Source organism: Tamandua tetradactyla, chromosome 18 (genome assembly GCF_023851605.1).
Source record: "Tamandua tetradactyla isolate mTamTet1 chromosome 18, mTamTet1.pri, whole genome shotgun sequence".
Lineage (NCBI taxonomy): Eukaryota > Metazoa > Chordata > Mammalia > Pilosa > Myrmecophagidae > Tamandua > Tamandua tetradactyla.
In genome coordinates this window covers 14,156,443-14,178,186 of record NC_135344.1, presented here as the reverse complement: position 1 = coordinate 14,178,186, position 21,744 = coordinate 14,156,443, and the positions used below count along the sequence as shown (strand labels likewise).

The 21,744-nt window shown below is 34.5% G+C and overlaps 1 long non-coding RNA gene across 7 annotated transcripts in view; it reads left to right on the top strand.

The window, feature by feature from the left end:
• LOC143661972 (uncharacterized) overlaps positions 1-21,744 on the top strand; it is a 531,445-nt gene that overhangs the window by 266,570 nt on the left and 243,131 nt on the right. For 3 of the 7 annotated variants that reach the window (XR_013165056.1, XR_013165057.1, XR_013165053.1), the window contains exons 4-5: positions 9,826-10,017; positions 14,427-14,492. This is a non-coding gene — a long non-coding RNA (uncharacterized LOC143661972). Of the gene's footprint in view, positions 1-9,825; positions 10,904-14,426; positions 14,493-15,938; positions 16,045-21,744 lie in introns of all 7 variants that reach the window. The other 4 variants (XR_013165052.1, XR_013165051.1, XR_013165054.1 and 1 more) reach the window with 3 other exon arrangements.

Here is a 21,744-nt window from a genome sequence, read left to right as displayed (position 1 = left end):
GGAAAAAACAATGGATACCTACAATGACAGATTTAAAGAGACAGAAGCTACAATTAGTGAACTGGAGGATGGAACATCTGAATTCCAAAAAGAAACAGAAACTATCCGGAAAAGAATGGAAAAATTTGAACAAGGTATCAGGGAACTCAAGGACAATGTGAACCGTACAAATATACGTGTAGTGGGTGTCCCAGAAGGAGAAGAGAAGGGAAAAGGAGGAGAAAAACTAATGAAAGAAATTATCACTGAAAATTTCCCAACTCTTATGAAAGACCTAAAATTACAGATCCAAGAAGTGCAGCGCACCCCAAAGAGATTAGACACAAATAGGCATTCCCCAAGACACTTACTAGTTAGAATGTCAGAGGTCAAAGAGAAAGAGAGGATCTTGAAAGCAGCGAGAGAGAAGCAATCCATCACATATAAGGGAAACCCAATAAGACTATGTGTAGATTTCTCAGCAGAAACCATGGAAGCTAGAAGACAGTGGGATGATATATTTAAGTTACTAAAAGAGAAAAACTGCCAGCCAAGACTCCTATATCCATCAAAATTGTCCTTCAAAAATGAGGGAGAAATTAAAACATTTTCAGACAAAAAGTCACTGAGAGAATTTGTGACCAAGAGACCAGCTCTGCAAGAAATACTAAAGGAAGCACTAGAGTCAGATACAAAAAGACAGAAGAGAGTGGCATGGAGAAAAGTGTAAAAAGAAGGAAAGTCAGATATGATATATATAATACAAAAGGCAAAATGGTAGAGGAAAATGTTATCCAAACAGTAATAACTCTAAATGTTAATGGACTGAATTCCCCAATCAAAAGACATAGACAGGCAGAATGGATTAAAAAACAAGATCCTTCTATATGCTGTCTACAGGAAACACATCTTAGACCCAAAGATAAATATAGTTTGAAAGTGAAAGGTTGGGAAAAGATATTTCATGCAAATAACAACCAGAAAAGAGCAGGAGTGGCTATACTAATATCCAACAAATTAGACTTCAAATGTAAAACAGTTAAAAGAGACAAAGAAGGACACTATATACTATTAAAAGGAACAATTAAGCAAGAAGACATAATAATCATAAATATTTACGCACCGAACCAGAATGCCCCAAAATACGTGAGGAATACACTGCAAACACTGAAAAGGGAAATAGACTCATATACCATAATAGTTGGAGACTTCAATTCACCACTCTCATCAATGGACAGAACATCTAGACAGAGGATCAATAAAGAAATAGAGAATCTGAATATTACTATAAATGAGCTTGACTTAACAGACATTTATAGGACATTACATCCCACAACAGCAGGATACACCTTTTTTTCAAGTGCTCATGGATCATTCTCAAAGATAGACCATATGCTGGGTCACAAAAGCAAGTCTTAACAAATTTAAAAAGATTGAAATCATACACAACACTTTCTCGCATCATAAAGGAATGAAGTTGGAAATCAATAATAGGTGGAGTGCCAGAAAATTCATAAATACATGGAGGCTCAACAACACACTCTTAAACAACAAGTGGGTCAAAGAAGATATTGCAAGAGAAATTAGTAAATACCTAGAGGCAAATGAAAATGAAAACACAACATATCAAAACTTATGGGACGCAGTAAAGGCAGTGCTAAGAGGGAAATTTATTGCCCTAAATGCCTCTTTCAGAAAAGAAGAAAAGGCAAAAATGCAGGAATTAACTGTCCACTTGGAAGAACTGGAGAAAGAACAGCAAACTAATCCCAAAGCAAGCAAAAGGAAAGAAATAACAAAGATTAGAGCAGAAATAAATGAAATTGAAAACATGAAAACAATAGAGAAAATCAATAAGACCAGAAGTTGGTTCTATGAGAAAATCAACAAGATTGATGGGCCCTTAGCAAGACTGACAAAAAGAAGAAGAGAGAGGATGTAAATAAATAAGATTAGAAATGGAAGAGGAGACATAACTACTGACCTCACAGAAATAAAGGAGGTAATAACAGGATACTATGAACAACTTTACGCTAATAAATACAACAATTTAGATGAAATGGACAGGTTCCTGGAAAGACATGAACAACCAACTTTGACTCAAGAAGAAATAGATGACCTCAACAAACCAATCACAAGTAAACGATTGAATTAGTTATTCAAAAGCTCCCTAAAAAGAAAAGTCCAGGACCAGACGGCTTCACATGTGAATTCTATCAAACATTCCAGAAAGAATTAGTACCTACTCTCCTCAAACTCTTCAACATAATCGAAGTGGAGGGAAAACTACCTAATTCATTCTATGAAGCCAACATCACCCTCATACCAAAACCAGGCAAAGATATTATAAAAAAAGAAAACTACAGACCAATCTCTCTAATGAATACAGATGCAAAAATCCTCAATAAAATTCTAGCAAATCGTATCCAACAACACATTAAAAGAATTATACATCATGACCAAGTAGGATTCATCCCAGGTATGCAAGGATGGTTCAACATAAGAAAATCAATTAATGTAATACACCATATCAACAAATCAAAGCAGAAAAATCACATGATCATCTCAATTGATGCAGAGAAGGCATTTGACAAGATTCAACATCCTTTCCTGCTGAAAACACTTCAAAAGATAGGAATACAAGGGAACTTCCTTAAAATGATAGAGGGAATATATGAAAAACCCACAGCTAATATCATCCTCAATGGGGAAAAATTGAAAACTTTCCCCCTAAGATCAGGAACAAGACAAGGATGTCCACTATCACCACTATTATTCAACATTGTGTTGGAAGTTCTAGCCAGAGCAATTAGGCAAGAAAAAGAAATACAAGGCATCAAAATTGGAAAGGAAGAAGTAAAACTATCACTGTTTGCAGACGATATGATACTATATGTAGAAAACCCAGAAAAATCCACAGCAAAATTACTAGAGCTAATAAATGAGTACAGCAAAGTAGCAGGCTACAAGATCAACATTCAAAAATCTGTAGCTTTTCTATACACTAGTAATGAACAAGCTGAGGCAGAAATCAAGAAACGAATCCCATTTACAATCGCAACTAAAAGAATAAAATACCTAGGAATAAATTTAACCAAAGAGACAAAAAGCCTACATAAAGAAAACTACAAAAAACTGCTAAAAGAAATCACAGAAGACCTAAATAGATGGAAGGGCATACCGTGTTCATGGATTGGAAGACTAAATATAATTAAGATGTCAATTCTACCTAAACTCATCTACAGATTCAATGCAATACCAATCAAAATCCCAACAACTTATTTTTCAGAATTAGAAAAACCAATAAGCAAATTTATCTGGAAGGGCAGGTTGCCCCGAATTGCTAAAAACATCCTGAGGGAAAAAAACGAAGCTGGAGGTCTAGCGATGCTGGACTTTAAGGCATATTATGAAGCCACAGTGTTCAAAACAGCATGGTATTGGCATAAAGATAGATATATCAACCAATGGAATCGAATAGAGTGCTCAGATATAGACCCTCTCATCTATGGACATTTGATCTTTGATAAGGCAGTCAAGCCAACTCACCTGGGACAGAACAGTCTCTTCAATAAATGGTGCCTAGAGAACTGGATATCCATAAGTAAAAGAATGAAAGAAGACCCGTATCTCACACCTTATACAAAAATTAACTCAAAATGGATCAAAGATCTAAACATTAGGTCTAAGACCATAAAACAGTTAGAGGAAAATGTAGGGAGATATCTTACGAATCTTACAACTGGAGGCGGTTTTATGGACCTTAAACCTAAAGCAAGAGCACTGAAGAAACAAAAGAAATAAATGGGAGCTCCTCAAAATTAAACACTTTTGTGCATCAAAGAACTTCATCAAGAAAGTAGAAAGACAGCCTACACAATGGGAGACAATATTTGGAAATGATATATCAGATAAAGGTCTAGTATCCAGAATTTATAAAGAGATTGTTCAACTCAACAACAAAAAGACAGCCAACCCAATTACAAAATGGGAAAAAGACTTGAACAGACACCTACCAGAAGAAGAAATACGGATGGCCAAGAGGCACATGAAGAGATGCTCAATGTCCCTGGCCATTAGAGAAATGCAAATCAAAACCACAATGAGATATCATCTCACACCCACCAGAATGGCCATTATCAACAAAACAGAAGATGACAAGTGCTGGAGAGGATGCGGAGAAAGAGGCACACTTATCCACTGTTGGTGGGAATGTCAAAGGGTGCAACCACTGTGGAAGGCAGTTTGGCGGTTCCTCAAAAAGCTGAATATAGAATTGCCATACGACCCAGCAATACCATTGCTAGGTATCTACTCAAAGGACTTACGGGCAAAGACACAAACGGACATTTGCACACCAATGTTTATAGCAGCGTTATTTACAATTGCAAAGAGATGGAAACAGCCAAAATCTCCATCAACAGAAGAATGGCTAAACAAACTGTGGTATATACATACGATGGAATATTATGCAGCTTTAAGACAAGATAAACTTATGAACCATGTAATAACATGGATGGACCTAGAGAATATTATGCTGAGTGAATCCAGCCAAAAACTAAAGGACAAATACTGTATGGTCCCACTGATGTGAACGGACATTCGAGAATAAACTTGAAATATGTCATTGGTAACAGAGTTCAGCAGGAGTTAGAAACAGGGTAAGACGATGGGTAATTGAAGCTGAAGGGATACAGACTGTGCAACAGGACTAGATACAAAAACTCAAAAATGGACAGCACAATAATACCTAATTGTAAAGTAATCATGTTAAAACACTGAATGAAGCTGCATCTGAGCTATAGGGTTTTTTTTGTTTTTGTTTGCTTGTTTGTTTGTTTGTTGTTGCTTTTTACTATTATTACTACTTTTATTTCTTTTCTTTATATTAACATTTTATATCTTTTCTGTTGTGTTACTAGTTCCTCTAAACCAATGCAAATGTACTAAGAAACGATGATCATGCATCTATGTGATGATGTTAAGAATTACTGAGTGCATATGTAGAACGGTATGATTTCTAAATGTGTTAATTTCTTTTTTTTTTCTTTCCGTTAATAAAAAAATAAAAAAATAAAAAAAAACTAATAAAAAAAAATCACAGAGTTGCTATAAACTTCCTCTCCTTCCTACCGACATTTTCCCTTATTATTAACATATTGCATTAGTGTGGTACATATGCTACAATTGATTAACCGATATTGACACATAATTATTTACTAAGGTCCACAATTTAGGGTTTAATCTGTGTAGTACAGCTTTATGGGTTTGGACAAATGCCTAGTTATAGGTATACACCATTGCAGTATCTTACAGAATATTTGTGTTTTCCTAAAAATACCTTGTGCCCCACCTATTCATTCCTCCCACTGCCTGAACCCCTGGCAACCATTGATTTTTTTACTGCCTCTATCATTTTGTCTTATTTCTTTAACATTTTCATTGTGTACTTCACCAGGGTATTAAGAGTAATATACTTTATCCAGGAATGATTTTCTAAGATAGTGAATTCAGAATCTTGCTTTATTGAATCTATGTAGTATAAAATAATCTGTCTACAAACTCAGGGTATAAATATGATCATATACCTTTTACTGTTTAAATAATCTCTCCAAACTCCACATTCCTTATGTGGAGGAAGTTCAATACTATACTCTTGAGATTGTTACTGAAAATTGTTCATAAACTCTTGGGGGATTTTAAAATAGATTTGTTTTCTTCCTACAACCCATATATCTGGTTAGTCTGATGATTTTTTGTCCCTATCTAGTCCTTGAAGCAGCTGCTAAATTCTCTCCTGGGAAAAGAGGGGAATCAGTGATATATAGTCCAAACATAGTCCATTATGGCACACTTGTGCCCTGCATAATCCAATTGTTTTTTTTTTTAATCTATAGACCATAAAAAATCGCGCTTTGTATGTCATCTGTTATTACCAGTAGCTATGCAGTAAGTAATAGAGTTGTGGCACTGAACTGTCTTTATACACAGCTGATATTGTGTTATAGTTCTTGGACCATGTTGTGGACTGAATTGTCTCCCAAAAAGATATGTTCAAGTCCAAACCCGGGTCCTGTGAATAGAAATTTATTTGGAAATAGGATCTTTGAAGATGTTATTAGTTAAGATGAAGCCAAATTGGTTGAGGGTAGGTCCTGCTCCAATATGGCTGGTGTCCTTATAAAGGAAAGAGAATTTGGACCCAGTCAGTAGGAAGCAACCAGAGAGAGAGAGAGGGGCCATGGGATGGAGGCAGAAATGGAGTTATGTCATGGATTGCTGGTAATCCACCCTACAAACTTCAGAGGGAGCATGGTCCTGCTAACACAATGATTTCAGATTTCCAGCCTCCAAAACTGTGAGACAACAGATTACTATTGTTTTAAACCTCCAGTTTGTGGTACTTTGTTACAGCAGCCCCAGCAAACTAAGACAGGCCATAATCCTAATTTAATTAAAATGTCATATTATGGATTTAGGCATAGGCAATTCTTTCAGTCTGTAGGCTGCTTTTTTCCAAATAAACTCTCATTTCATTACTTTTTAGTGATGTGACTTCTATTGCATGTAATTCATGTCCCAAAATATGTAACTCTGCTGTTTTATTAAAATCTGGAAAAACTCTTAATTATTCCCATCAAATCTTTGTTCATGAACCTATAACTTCAGCTGGTTTTGCCCGAATATACAATCTACTCAAATACATTTTGGAAAATTATTTAAAGGCATATATTTAAAATCTAAAATAGCTATAATGTTAAGCTGGCACCACAGCTTTCATTTTCTAAGCTACCTTCTAAATCCTGTTTGAACAGTGATTTTTTTTATTGTTGAAGAGTAACTTTGCTAGTTGAATGTAATATTTGCCAGACCATGTGATCTCTCTCTGGCTCTGTACTGATGTTTCTGCAACCCATGGGCACAGTTACTTTCTGGTTCTAGCTATCCTGATTCTGCTTTTATTAGTATTTTGAGAAACACAATTTAGAGGGCCATTGTATCACTCTGTGGATTTTCTAATGCAGTATAACTTTCCTACACTTCTAATACTTAGTACTTACATTCTTACTCACATTTTATAATTTCTCCTAAAATTTCTTGATCTGATGCTGGAATAGAGATATGTATGGAAATAACTTTCAAGAGTATATTTTCTGGTTCTCAATATGTTTCTCTATCATAATAAAAAGGTTTTTTGTTATGCATACTGGATCACCATTCTAATACAACTCAGATGTCTTATCTGAGTTAGATTGCACAACTGAGAGCCATTTTAATTTTATTTTGGTTTTTCTTTTCAAATAAAACCACCACCATCAACAAAAAGCAGTGTACTAGAACTTTTAATAATAAGATAGTATGGCTAATTTTCCTAAATGCTGAAATAAAATTCAGTTTTAATAAAATCTATGGTTCACAAGCTTTTATGCAAAATGCAATTAGTGACTAGAACTTAGACAAGGAAATAGTTTCATCATTCCAAAGACTAAGAATTGGTTGTACTCTATTATCAGAACTTCTATATTGCTATAGCTGACATTGCATAAGCAAATAATTTCAGGCAATGTTGTTTCCTTTTAAATTATGCTACCCTGTAGTTTTGCTTTTAAATATTAAAGAAATTTTAGGCTTACAGAAAAATCATGCATAAAATGCAGAGTTCCATATACTACCCTAGTATTAATACCTTGAATTAGTGTGGTATATGTTACAAATCAAAAGAGAATATTTTCAGAATTGTACTAATAATGGCAGTCCATCATCTACAATAAGGTTCATTATTTGTTATACAGTCCAATGTATTTTTTTTAGTATTTATTCTAGTAATGTATATACGACCTTAAAATTTCCAGGATCCTGATAGCTCACTCCTCACCGCTGGGCATACTGCATTTTCAACTGGGCCTCAATTATTGTATGGCCTGTGGAATAAGGGGAAAGATCTGGGTATGTAGTTGATATTTATATCAATGTTCAAGTGATACTCATATTTTTTTCTATTTTTCTTATTTTTTAATGAATGGCTTGTGTCTTTAATTCCAATACTTTATGAGTTTTTCACTTGGAATCACCTTGGTTCATTTGGCTTCTCAGTTAAGTGCTCAGAAAAATCCATTCTTTCTCTGAAAAATCCATTTTCTTTTAATCTTCAAAAATTTTTGAAGTCCCGTAAAATATTGTCTCTCACTTTTTTCTATTATTGGGTTTCTAACTTTTTTCTCCTTTAGTGTGGTTTTAGTGGGACTTTAGAAAGACAGAAAGATATTTCACTAAGTTTGATCAGAATCAATTTATTTTTTTGCTTTGCTTTGAGCATTTTTTTGTTTTTTATTATAGGAGTTGTAGGTTTACAGAAAAATGATGCATATAATGGAGACTTCCCATATACTCCCCCTATTAATGATACCATGAATTAGAGTGTACCTTTGCTATAATTGATAAAAGAATGTTGTTATAATTATGCTATTGACTATAGTCACTGGCTTACATTAGAGTGCACTGTTTTTGTTTACAGTCTCATATTTGTTTTTAGATTTAAAAATATTTTATTCTAGTAACATATATACAACATAAAACATTCTTTTTAACCACATTCAAATATATGTTCCAGTACTGTTAATTATGTTCACAATTTTTGTGCTACCATCACAATCCTCTATTACTAAAACTTTTCCAAGACCCAAAATAGAAACTCCATACAATTTAACTATTAACTCTACACTCCCTATTCCCCACCCTAGCCCCTGGTAACCAATGTTCTAATTTGTGACGCTATGAATTTACTTATTCTAATTATTTATTATCATTGAGATCATAAAATCAGCTTCTTTTGATATATAAATGTATTTCAGTTGACACAGCATAGTAAGGAGCAACAGACCAGTGTGCATTCTGCATGATGCAAGAATATTTTAACACTCATATTTAAGAACATTTATTGTAGCAGTCACCTGAAATGCTCCAGGGCAAATATTTTGGCAGACATTAATCTATGATTTACAATAATTTACTTTTTAGAAGCAAAATGTAAAAATTACCAAGGGAAAAATGAGAAATAATGCATATATATTAACTGAAAATTAATTTGGAGAGCTATTTTAAATAGCTGATTTCAAAGCATAAATGAGAATGAGATTTTATCAAGATTAGTAAAAGACCAAAATAAATATAAGGACAAGCAGACCAAGCACAGCTCAGCGCAAATTTATGAGTACACGTGGTGATTTTTAATTTGAATTTACATATATTCATCCTCTGTTTAATGCAAATTAATTTTATTATATATTAAAACCTAAAAACATTTAAGCTGTAGATCTACCATTGTGTATGTGGCTATACAGATTTTCTTCATCCCTTTTAATAAAGCATCTAATTACTGGGAAAGCATTCAGAAAGAAAAAATACAGTCAAATAATCCTCAGATCACAAAATTGTGCTATTTAAAAAGTTGAGTGTATGTTGAAATGACTCTAATCCTCTCATGTAAAACTCTATACTTTGCTTAGTACCCTCTTCCTCATAGTCTGGTTTCCCTTAGATGGCATTCCTTCCTTTAGTCATTAATTGCATGAGATTTATTGATTGGTATACTAAATAACAGATATTTTCTAGTCTTGGGATACAGCAAATGAATCACATTTAGAAGAATCTTCACACCTCTGTTGCTCTCAGGTACAACTCAAAATAAGCTTTTCACATAAATTGATTTATTTCTCCCCAACTGAAATTAAACATTTATTTTACTTTGTTTTTTGTTCATGTAGGCACAACACGAATTAATTATTACATTCAGATGAATATATTTGACATTTTAATTATGCTTCCTTTTTATTGTCTCCTCCACAGAATTAAAGACAATTGTGCATCATCTGTAGAGTGTTTGAAACATAACAAACATTGCCTAAAATAAAAAAGAATCAAATCATGGCAGATTTCACGACACAACCATGAATATCGAAGCCTCTATTTGCTGTGGCAACTAAAGTGGAAATCTCTCCTGAATGGGCTTTAGATGTAGTAACTTGTTATTAAGACCTGGTAAGAAACAGAAAAGATCATTAGAGATGTCAAAATCTGTGTTTCAAAGTAATGATTCTATCAGGAAAAATGGCGTGATGTCACAGCTTGTATTCTCTGCAGCATCTGCAGCTGAGAAAAGCACACGTCAATGCCCAGACCTGCAGTAATGAGCAGGTTGATTTGGGGAATAGCCAAGGTGCTTTGAGGAGGAGGGCTATGATGCCAAGATGGGTGGCTTGGTCTGGAATAACAACATGGCAGTCAATTGATGGCAACATCTTACCAATGAAGCACTTACATTTTTTCCTGTGTTTTTCCTTTCTGATACTTATTAAACCTTCATATGTACAACACTTGCATGCATTTGAATGGAAAGAAATGTGAGAGGTCAAGAAAATATAAAAATGATCACCTGTCTACTAAGGCAGAAAATGTATCTGAAGAGGAAACTTACAGCATCATAAGCCATGTCTAACTAATTGACCCAACCCTAAGTATGTGTCCTCGGCTGGTTATCAATAATGCTATATAAGAAAGGACCTTGATTTCCAGTTCCTTCAAAAAATGTAACCTGCGACCAAGAAACATCAAATAATATTCCCAAGTTCTCATAATTAGTGGGGCACCAGGATTTGAATTTAGTAGTGTCCCATAAACTACCCCTTAAGGTCCACATTACTGGTGTATTTTCACTTCCACTGAAAGTGCTCCATGTTCCACTCACTCCTGATCTAATGCATGGACTCAACTTTAACCTGTGTGCTAGTGGCAGACACTAATTCTTCTGAATGTGTCCAGTGTATGAAGGAATATCCATTTACTAGATTTCACCAAACAATCGTTTAACTTAAAATCTACTGAACAATATATCTCCTGGAGCTTAGGACAGAGGTCTAGACTGGAGGTATGTATTTCAAGGCCATCAACAGACCTATGTTATTTAAAGTCTGGGGCTGGATGAAATAATTAAGTCTGGGAGTAGAAAAAGAGAAAACAGAAAAAGAGAAACCCTGATTCCTGGAATACTACATATTTTTGCATTTGTGGAGATGAAGAGAAATAAGTAAAGACTTCTAAAAAGAGCAATAGATACAGGTGTAATAGGAAGTCATAAAAATGGTAAGAAAAACACTTATTTCTGAATTGTTTAAATAAATTATTTAGTTTGATATAAAAATTATGATGTACAATCTTCTCCAATGTTTGGAAGAGCAAGGCGCACATCTCCATAAATTAATCAAGAACCCAGTTTTACTAAATATCCTATGCAACACACTATAAATGTGTTCGGAAAGTAATTTCATAACTTATTCTGGATGTTAGCTAAATACTCGAGGTCAACACTAAAATCACAGATATTGCTAGATGTCTCCATCTTGCCTGTCTAGTGATGTCTCCTATATATCTTTGAGTATATAGAGCAGCAACTTCATTGCAGAACAGTTTTCAAATTATTTTTAAAAAATAAGAATGCCTATTCTTTAGTTGGCTTTTCTTTTGTGATATGTTCTTTATCTATTTTGGCATGTTATAATCTCCCAGAAAAAGTTCTATCCACAAAGAACTACCAAAGGAAACACCTCAGTGAAATATTTTGGTGCCTGTATGAGTACTACATAATCACTCGTCAGCTCAAAGCAAATTATAAAAACTTTGAAAGAAAATATAAAATTTAATTATTTGCATACTAAAAGCAGTTTGTTTAGAAGTGTGATCAACAATATTTTTTATCTGATTACTGTTGGGAGACAGTTCTCTACTGAGTTTTTTATGTTTCTGCATGTCTTGCAAGCAGAGGTACAAGCAGTGTGATGGATTATTTTATCACGTATATTTGGACAGTGAATAGCCTTCAAGGATAAAAATAATGTCTCCCTCCAGAGCAGAGGGCAGGTTATTTTATTGTCCAGAATTATGTAGATAATATCTCCCACCTTAGCAAAGGTCAGGGTTAAGTTTTCTTGCAGCCTTTATAAATGATTGGGATTCCCTAAACTTGAGGCTCCTCAACTGTAAGGCATACATAGTTTGTATGTTGTTTGCTCCTGGGGAACCCCTGTGTTGTCCCCTTGGAATGTGAGAAGCAAGAGAAACCAGGACAAACATGAAACTCATACTGCCTGGTGTGTCGTGAGTCACAAAGTCTTTTGACTCTGACCCAGGACTCTCAAGTCCTCAGCCAGCCTCCATGAAATGGTGACCAGCTAACTTGTTAGCTTACACATAGGGTAAAATCTCAGAACCCTTAGAGTTCTTGATAGTGGACATTTTAGGATTTGGAGCAATAATTCTCACGTACATCAGGAAGCAATTTAGAAGGTCCAGGAAAACATCTACTCAAAATACATAAAAGCTTACGTAAGCCTTCATGAATTACAGCACTGTGCTCCTCTTTACAATGTTTTACATCTCATGTCTTAGATTCTCTTCCTCGGCTCCAGATGGATAAAACAGACAATTGGAGGATACTCCTGAGTACTTTAGAAGCACCTCAAATTTAACAAGTCCCTAATGGAACACATAGTTTCTTTACCTCTGCTATCCTTCTGATCCTGTTGGCTCTTAAAATTAAGGCAATATGAATTTCTTAATTGCCCAATCAAAGAATTTTAGAAACCTGCTTTTTTCCCTTTTTCTTCTCATTTAACTAATTTATATGTTCAGCAAACATTAATTGAGTACCTATTGTAGATCAATCAGTTTTGCTAGCTGTTGAAGGTGGCATATAGACATGAATGTAACATAATTTTTATGTTTACAGACTAATACATCAAATCATTTAATAAATCCTCATTTCCTTCTCCAGTATCACTCCCCAAATTCAAGCCCCTCTGGTCTTAAACTAGACTATTGATACTGATTGAAAGTAGACTTCCTGTCTCTAATCTCACTTTCCTATTAAAATTTACACCATTGCCTCTGTTGACTTTTTAATCACAAATCAGTGTTTAAATCTTTAACCACCTTCAGTATGCTCACAGCATGCTTTTAACAGTGCAAACACAGACTACTTTATCCATTCTCTGCTCTTGTCACACTATTCTCTATTTCCTAGCCAATTCGTGCACTGTTAAACTTTTTGAAAATTAGCTCTTCCTATTCCATTTAAGAGGAATACTATTTCGAATCCCCTTGATTATTTGATGACCTTTCCATTCTCAATGGTCACTCTATTCTCTAGGTTTGCACAACATTGTACCTATTCTCCTGACCACATGAATTCGTCCCTTGTCTGTACTCCTGCATCGTTTTAATCACCATTTAAGGAGTTATCACCTTGTACTATACTTGTGCATTTGCCTGTTTGCCATCCCTAGCGGAAAGTATTAAGCCTTTCTGGAGTCTTCCTTCTGTAAAGCATCGAGCACAGTGCCAAACACATAACAACCCTTCATTAAATGTTTGTTGAATTGAATAGAATTTTGATCATGTATCTTATACTGCTAAAATACTTGGTGTATTTACTGTGTTTTTCAGATTCCTGCTGAACTATTTTGAATGTACATTTATTTTTTATCCTGGCCCTAACTCCCACCACATTTATCACATGTGGTGATAAACTAGTCCCCAAAGTCAAAGTCCCATTCTAAAAGTTTCAAATGTTAGCAAATACTTATTTAGTGATGACCATATACTCTGTATTCTACTAGGCCTTAAAAATAAAATAATAAACAGATTAGAGAGGGTTCATGCACCTGTATTTTCCCCAGGTTTTACAGAAAACAACACCTTGATATGCAAAAGAAAAATTTAAGATTTTTTACTAGCTGTGAAATCTTGGGAAATTTACTTGCATTAGCCTAATATTTTTGTTTCTTCTTTTTTAAAATGAAGTTAATAATAGCACTTATTTTCTTTGGATTCAGTGATGAGTAAATAGATTAACATGGGTTCGTATATCATTAGTATTATTCTATAATATTGAAGTTGGTGATAATAATTAGGAAATTATTAAAAGGAAGACAAAATTTACTTATATAATAATAAAGTTGAGAATAATTTTATTTGGAAATTTTATACTAAGACATTTATAAGGGAGTTTCCAACTTAAAGCTTTTAGCTACAGGTCTCCCTGTTGCCTTTATGGACATAAATAAACTTTATACAACTATATTTGTCACGTTGTCTGGCCCTTCTTCTGAAAACATGTTAAGTAGTGACCAAATAGCCTTTTAAATGGGAACCTTTGTGACTTGAAAGTCTTCTTCCTTCACTCCTCCTTTGTAAGCAAATTTGTTGCTTAAAAAGTCGAGGAAAATTTTTCATAGTGTCCAGGAACATTTTGAGAGGAAAGGGGAAGTGTTGATGCATTAGAAAAAAAGCTAATTTTCCTTAGAAAAAAGCTATATAGTTATTGAATTGAGGTCTCCAGTCCTTTAGGCTACCTGACCTTAAGAGAGGAATTCATTTTCTTCTGTTTAATACAGAAACAATGCAACAGGAGATCTGGAGAACTGGAAAAGTCCCTGGAGAACAAACAAGCCTTATATAATGTGAGTCATAGCTGCAATTTGTTTTATAATGAAAGAGAAAAAAAAAGCTTAGGTCTGTTTTACAGTGTTCAGATTGAACATGTGGAACATTTAACAAATATCTAATCTGAGGCTCAACCCAGTGAATTTTAGTTCAGTAATTATTTGTTCACTATTTCTAAGATATCATGATAGAACCTGTATATATATAGCAGCTATGTATTAGATCTCCCTGGTCAAATAGCTCTCACAGTGTATGTGGGAGACAGATAGTGCAACAGTATGCACAGATTGGTAATACATGGATGGGGCAATTAGCCAAGCAAAAAGGAGTCCTGGAAAGTTTCCTGAAACTATGTGATCTGAACCTTAAAGAACAAGTGGAAGATAGGAAAATCACAGGAGAAGGTATAGGTGGTGGGCATTCGAGGCCTCAAAGGTAGCTGAGCAAAGCTATGGAACTGAGAAAGGGTTCTAGGTTGTACCCAAGGATTTGGCAGTACTTAAGCACACAAGTGACGGAGATGTGTTTTGAGAAATACACAGGGAACAGATCATGTAAGATTCTACATGTTCTTCCATGGCCTATGAACTTTGTCATACACACACACACATATACACACAAACATATTTATGATACTTACATACACATATGTAAGCAAGGGCAAAAGATGAACAAATTTATAACTTATTCAGTGTACTTATCTTGCACATTGTGTAGAAGATGAGATGCTGAGACACCAGCTAAGTCAGACTTTAGTATTAGATAAATGATCCTGATGGCAAATGAGGGTAAGGATGCAAAAGAAAGGACTTTTTCCAGAAATAATTAGGAAAACAGTTTGCAGGACTTGTTGATTGATTGGATGAGGGAGCTGGGTGGCAGGCAGGTTTAAGTGTTGACTGCCAAGTTTCTAATGGATAAATTGGAGAATGAAAGTGCCATATATTGAGAGAGAAAATATTCAGTGGAATACAGATTTCACTATTGGGGATGACCATATGGTACATCCACTTTCAAACTGCAAAACGTTGCCATATGTATCACTCATTTTTAGAAAATTATGTTAAAGATACTTTTTATAGCATGCAGTATCCTCATATTCAAACTTTGACATAAATATTTTCCTTTTTTCATAGATGCATGGTTTTAAAAAGCCTCTACTATTTTTGGTAAAATAACTTCCTCTTACTAAAAAAATTCAAGCACATTAGAAAAACATAATGAAGAATGTAAGATCTGAAGTTGCACAAAGAAGAAATAGTGACATACTTCTATTCATTTTTTATTTCTACTCATTTTTATATTGACACACATATAGATGAAAATATAATTATTCACATGGAACTTTATTATGTAACGAGATGCTGTAGATGCCATTCTACACCATGCATTCAAGTGTTTTTTTGTTTGCAAATCACATGCCATTTAATTTACATCATATATTTTACTCACCTCTCCACTAGTATAACACCACAGTGCACTTCTCTATGCGTTCCTCTGTTCACATGACTGATTTATCTTCCCAGAATGAATTCTGATGAGGGAATTATTTGTTCACATCACAAATAGGTATGTATCTGATATATATTGCTAATTTATTTCCAAAATGGATGGTCATGCTACACTCCTAATAGCATATTTGATTCTTTGTTCATTTGTGTTTAATTTTTCTTAATATTCTCAAACCTAATCTCATTTTGTCCTAATTACATTTATAGTTGCATATTTCCCATGCTTTTCTGTGTGTTTGTTTGTTTGTTTTTGCATGGGCAGGCTTTGGGAATTGAACCCGGGTCTCCAGCATAGCAGGCGAGAATTCTGCCACTGAGCCGCCATTGCCCACCCTTCCCATGCTTTTATTCTGTTAATAATATGGCTTTTATTATTATATCAGTATTAATGTTATTATCATTAACATTTCTCATTTCTATTGGAATTCTAGTTAGGGTGCGTTTTTGATTTACTATCTATAAAAGAGTACTCAAGGAGGTTAAATGAATAGTTGAGTGTTAAATTTGTGAGATTTAATATACTGTATGAGGTCCTTTTATATTTATTTAATAATATCTAACTACAAAGCTTACAACTGTGAAAGAATCTCATCCTACAATTTCTCTCCACCCCTTTCCAACCCTGCTTTTGGAGGGCTTGGGTCAGGGCAACCCTAAGACAAAGCACACCTCAGTCCCGTAGCTAGACTAAATTTGATTAGACTTACCAGCAGCAGAGGATTCCTCCCAATGGCAGCCAGTTGGGAAATAAAAGTTATTGCTCCTCAGAGGGGTGGAAAATATAAGGGGCTAGGACAAGAGTGTGAGGACACAGTTTCAACAGGGTCTCGTGACACAGGGGTCTGGACATTTGTTATCGGAAGTGATCAGGAAAGGAGAGTTTTAATGCTTGTTTGCGATACCATCTGTACATTCTTCTGTCTCCTCCCTGAGGAGGTCTGAAGACTTTTAACTTCTGTCCCGGTCATTGGAGGCAGCTACGTGCAGTGACTTATTCTCAACATCGTGGGTGGGGGGCCCAGACCCAGACCAGGTCTCCACGACCCCAAATGTTCATTCTCCAATTCAATCACTTTTGACTATTTTATATTTCTTCTGCTATTTATGTTAATATCTCTAAATTACAATTGCAAACTGTTGTGCCTTGATTTTTCAAATTTGAAATTGTTTTTTTCTACTCTAAAATATGAAGATTCAGCTCTTTTTATACCCTACTACTTTATCTTAATATATTTGTATCAAAAACTGAAAACAATAATCTGTATTTGCATTTACTTTGACCCTATACGTCTTTTTCACAATACAGCCACAGAGTATACTTTGATTACCTTTGCATTTATGTAAAACTGGTTCTCCTACTCTTATTAGTTCAATTTTTTTCAAGTTTTCCATCTTTGTTGATCTTTGTTTCCAACTTAGTTGATTTTTCATTTACTTAATTCTCCATATAATTTTTAATATTTCACTGCTAGGCTCCCAGGTAAAGCTATAAAACCTTCTCCATGGATCATACTCTTCAAGGAATCATGCTTCCATTTTTATTTTCTTGGTTATTGATTCTCTAGAACTGGTGTACATTTGATGGGACTTTCTTTCAGCATCATCCTGAAGAATTCCTTTCTATTTCTCCTGTGTTGGATGTTGTGCTCCTTTACTCTCTGTCTTCATCTTTTCTAGTTTGTCCTCTCATTTTGTAAGAGAATATTCTTTGGTGGCTTCTAGAAATGGTGCAAGTTTGGCGAATATTTAGACACAAAAGTTTGTAATTATCTTTATTCTAACCTCCTATTTGACATTTCTCTGGGTACAGATTGGCACTAATTTTTCCTAAGAATTTTGAAAACATTTTTTCACTGTCTTTTAGGATACAATATTGCTCTTGATGTACATTTATCATTCTAATTCCTGTTTCTCTATTTGTGATCCTTTTTTCTGTCATTAAACCAGGATTTTGTGGGGTATCTATATTATTATTCACTGTGCCAGTTACTATAAATTTGTTCATTCACACTCCACTTTTCTCTAGTTTGCTACTCTAAATGGTAATCTGATTGCTAATTCACTTTCGCCAATTAAAGATACTCGTGAGATTTGTGAAGGAAGAAGTGACATTTGCTCTTTTTCTTAAATATCAAAGTAATTAAAATTTGAGACTTACTGAAGCAGCATTAAAATGTCTGTTATCCAGGTTTTTGAATATCAAAAACAGTCGACTGAAGGTTCTGGTGTTCATTTTTCCTCTTTATAAGTGATACAGAGGTAGGAAAAATTCATACAAATCTCATTTCCTCTTCCTAGACACATGCAATGGCTACATTTTCATCTTTCCTTGCAGAAATTGCAGGACCGTATGCTATGTCTAGCTAGTGAAATACATACCCTTGTTTCTATGTAAGAAGAAATAACTACAGGCTATATCCAGGACTTAATAGATGAACATTTTATTTAGATACATTCATAGGAATCATTAAAAATGACAAGTTCTTAGATATTTGTGGGAACATTAGTATTTTTTCAGCTTACATCCAGAGTAACTCTAAGTATTTTATAAGATATGAAAATATGAGTCTAATTACAATCAGAATTAGAAATAGATAAAATATTAGTTACTACGAAAGCTCTTTGCCAGTTCATTCAAGAAAAGTAAGCATTTAAATTAAAAACAATGCTTGCAAGGAAACAATAAAAGGGTTTATGAGACTTTGAAAAAACATAAGGCATCTGAGTTCAAGACTGAATGTGAATATCAGTTTTCATTAAAACTGGAAGGAACATTTTAGGATAAGAGATGTTCAGACATAGAATATGTAAATTCTGGCAGCTTGTATAACTATTGGTGTTGCTGGACATACAGTCTGGGTTTCTCACAATCAAATTTTGGCCGTTCAGACACATAAAAATATGGCATAATACCAACTATAAGATATATTTTGAAATATCCATTAGATTTTATTTAGTTTACACAGTAGGTAAAGCATTATATGGTTTCTGGAGATGTCAGTGCCACCTTTGAGAGTTCAATCTATTGTTGGCGTTGAAAATGAACACTATTAACCCAAATACGAACAAGCACTTATGGCAGCTTTGCCTGTCCCTATGAAATAATATTCTTTAATAAGAAAGAAAAGTATACATTTGTGGACATTCATCAGGAGACTAATATCTAAAAAAGAAAACTCGTTAGAGTCCCCACAGTCTGTCACCTATGCTAAACTAACATAGTTAGTTCCTGCCAAAGGACCAAATCAAAGGAAATAGAAAATGGGTATATATTTGCAAGTAATGATTTATTCATACCCGCATAGTTTAAAGTCAAGATTTTTTAAATTGTTGTCAAATAATGAAATCAGACCTATGTCAGAGAATAAACAAAGTCCACACTATGAGATAGAGGTTTCTGTGTCATGGATAATGAAATCTAGAAAGACAGTATAGCTCAGTGTGCTTCTACTAGGACTAAGCATATGAAATTCCAATTCTAACCAGATCCAATTATAATTAAAACTTTATTGGATGACATAATGAGAGAGAATATTTAATACAGGCCCTGAAGATCACAAAGAACACAAATATATAGCATCAATTAGATTCCATAGATTAGTTCTTAGAAAATTTTACTCACATGAGCTGTCAAATTTGTATAATTAACTATTAAGATGAATCTCTCTCCTATTAAATCACATGTGCTAACTCTTCTGTGCCAGTTTGAATCTGTATATCTCAGAAAAGACAAGTTCTTTAATCCTCATTCAGTATTGCTGGGTGGGGTCTTTTTATTGTTTCCATGGAGATGCGGCCCACCCAGTTGTGGGTAGTAACTTTTGATGAGATAGTTTCCATGAAGGTGTGTCTCCATCCATTCAAGATCGGGTTCCTTATGGGAGCCCTTTAAGAGAGACCGTCACATTTTGGAAAAAGCTTCAGAACCAGCAGACCGCACCCAGCCAAAGACTTTGGAGAGGTGGAAGGAAGGCACCCCTGGGGCAGCCTTATGAAATGAGGAGAGAAAGCTAGCAGACATTGTCAAGTGCCTTCCCAGCTGAGAGGTGTTTAGAATCCAAAGACCCTTGAAATTGCCTGTCACGTGACTTCCCAGCCAGCAGAGGTGTTCTGGATGGCGTCAGCCTTTCTTGAGTGAATGTAACCTCTTGTTGGTGCTTTAATTTGGACATTTTCACAGTTTTAGAATTGCAAACTTGCAACTTATTTAAATTCCCCTTTTAAAAGCTATTCCATTTCTGGTATATTATATTCTGGCAGCTTATAAACTAAAACATCTTCAGATCCATGCTCTAAGATTTTTGAAAATGTTCAGTATCAAATGGTTGATGGTCAGGCCTTTCAATTATTATTCCCTGGAAAAAAATATATACCCAGTATGTAATACAGTATTAAATTAATATAGAAAGTTAATAAAGCAAAACATTAGAAAGCACAGATCATTATAAAATTTGTTGGAATTAAAAAAAGTGAAAAGGCAAGCTAGAGATTGTAAGAAATATATTTTCAAATCATATCTCTTTAAATACTGGTGTCTAAAATATACTAAAAACTCATGATGTAGAAAGAAACAAAAGGAAAAAATATCCACAAAAGAAACACTAGGAATTTATACAAAACCACTTCACCAAGGATGAGACATAAATAGCAAAAAAATATATGAAAAGGTGCTTGAAACCATTTGTCACTGTGGAAATGGAAATGGAAACCACAATGAGATATCATTATTCACTAATAGAATGGCTAAAATATATATGTTATATGTATATTTATATATATATTTACATACATATATTTATATCAGACAATATTGACTACTCTCTAGGAGGCAGAATTACTAGAACTCTCATGTTTTGAAGGCTGAAACCCAAAATGATACAGCCACTTTGAAAAGCTTTTTGTCAATTTCTTATAAAGTTAAACATATGCCATTCATTGAACTGTACATTGTAAAGGGTGATTATTACTGTATGTAATTGTATTTCAATATATTTGATCTTTAAAAAAGCATTTACATGCCACAATTTGAGGACAAAATTAAGGAAAAAATAATAAGACTGCAGGTGTCAGCTCTCAGATATAAAGAGACTGAAAGATGTCACTTCTATCATTACAACAAGAAAAAAGCTGGAAAAGTGGAAAATCAATAGTTTTTCTCGTATCCAGCAGAGAACTGAGGCCATAGGGCAAAATGACAACCAGAAATCTAGAAAATCACAGCCCAAATCTGCTTGTGTGGAACAAAAGCCACTGGAGTCCTAAACTTTTAGAGCCACTTAAATGGTGATTTTGTTGATTCTGGTGGGTGAGTCTGGAAGAGTGTGAGAGTGAGAAACTCCAAGGAGCTGTGATCTTTGGAGAAATCCCAAACTCTGGTAACTTCAACAGGTTCACACAATGAAAGTGTAAAAAAGAGTCCATCCTGGCTCTGCCAGGGAGAGGGGAAGAGTAAGTATTGCCCAAAACCTTTCCCATGAGAAAGGCCTATTCCCCAGATAAAATTACTTTGCAGAGCTTTATCCCAGATGGGAAAGGGAAATTCTGCTGCCTTCTTGTCTCACTAAGAGGAAGGTGAGGGGTAAAAAAAACATAGTAGATCTCAGGGCTTCAAGGAAATAAATGGGGAATGCTGCAACCAGGAAGGTAGGGAGGGAACAGTGGGGATGCAGTATACCACTGGAGAAACCCTTGTGTGGGTCACATCCCTGAGAGAGAGCCTACTAAAACATTGAAATTTAATCAGAAGCTGGCAGAATCA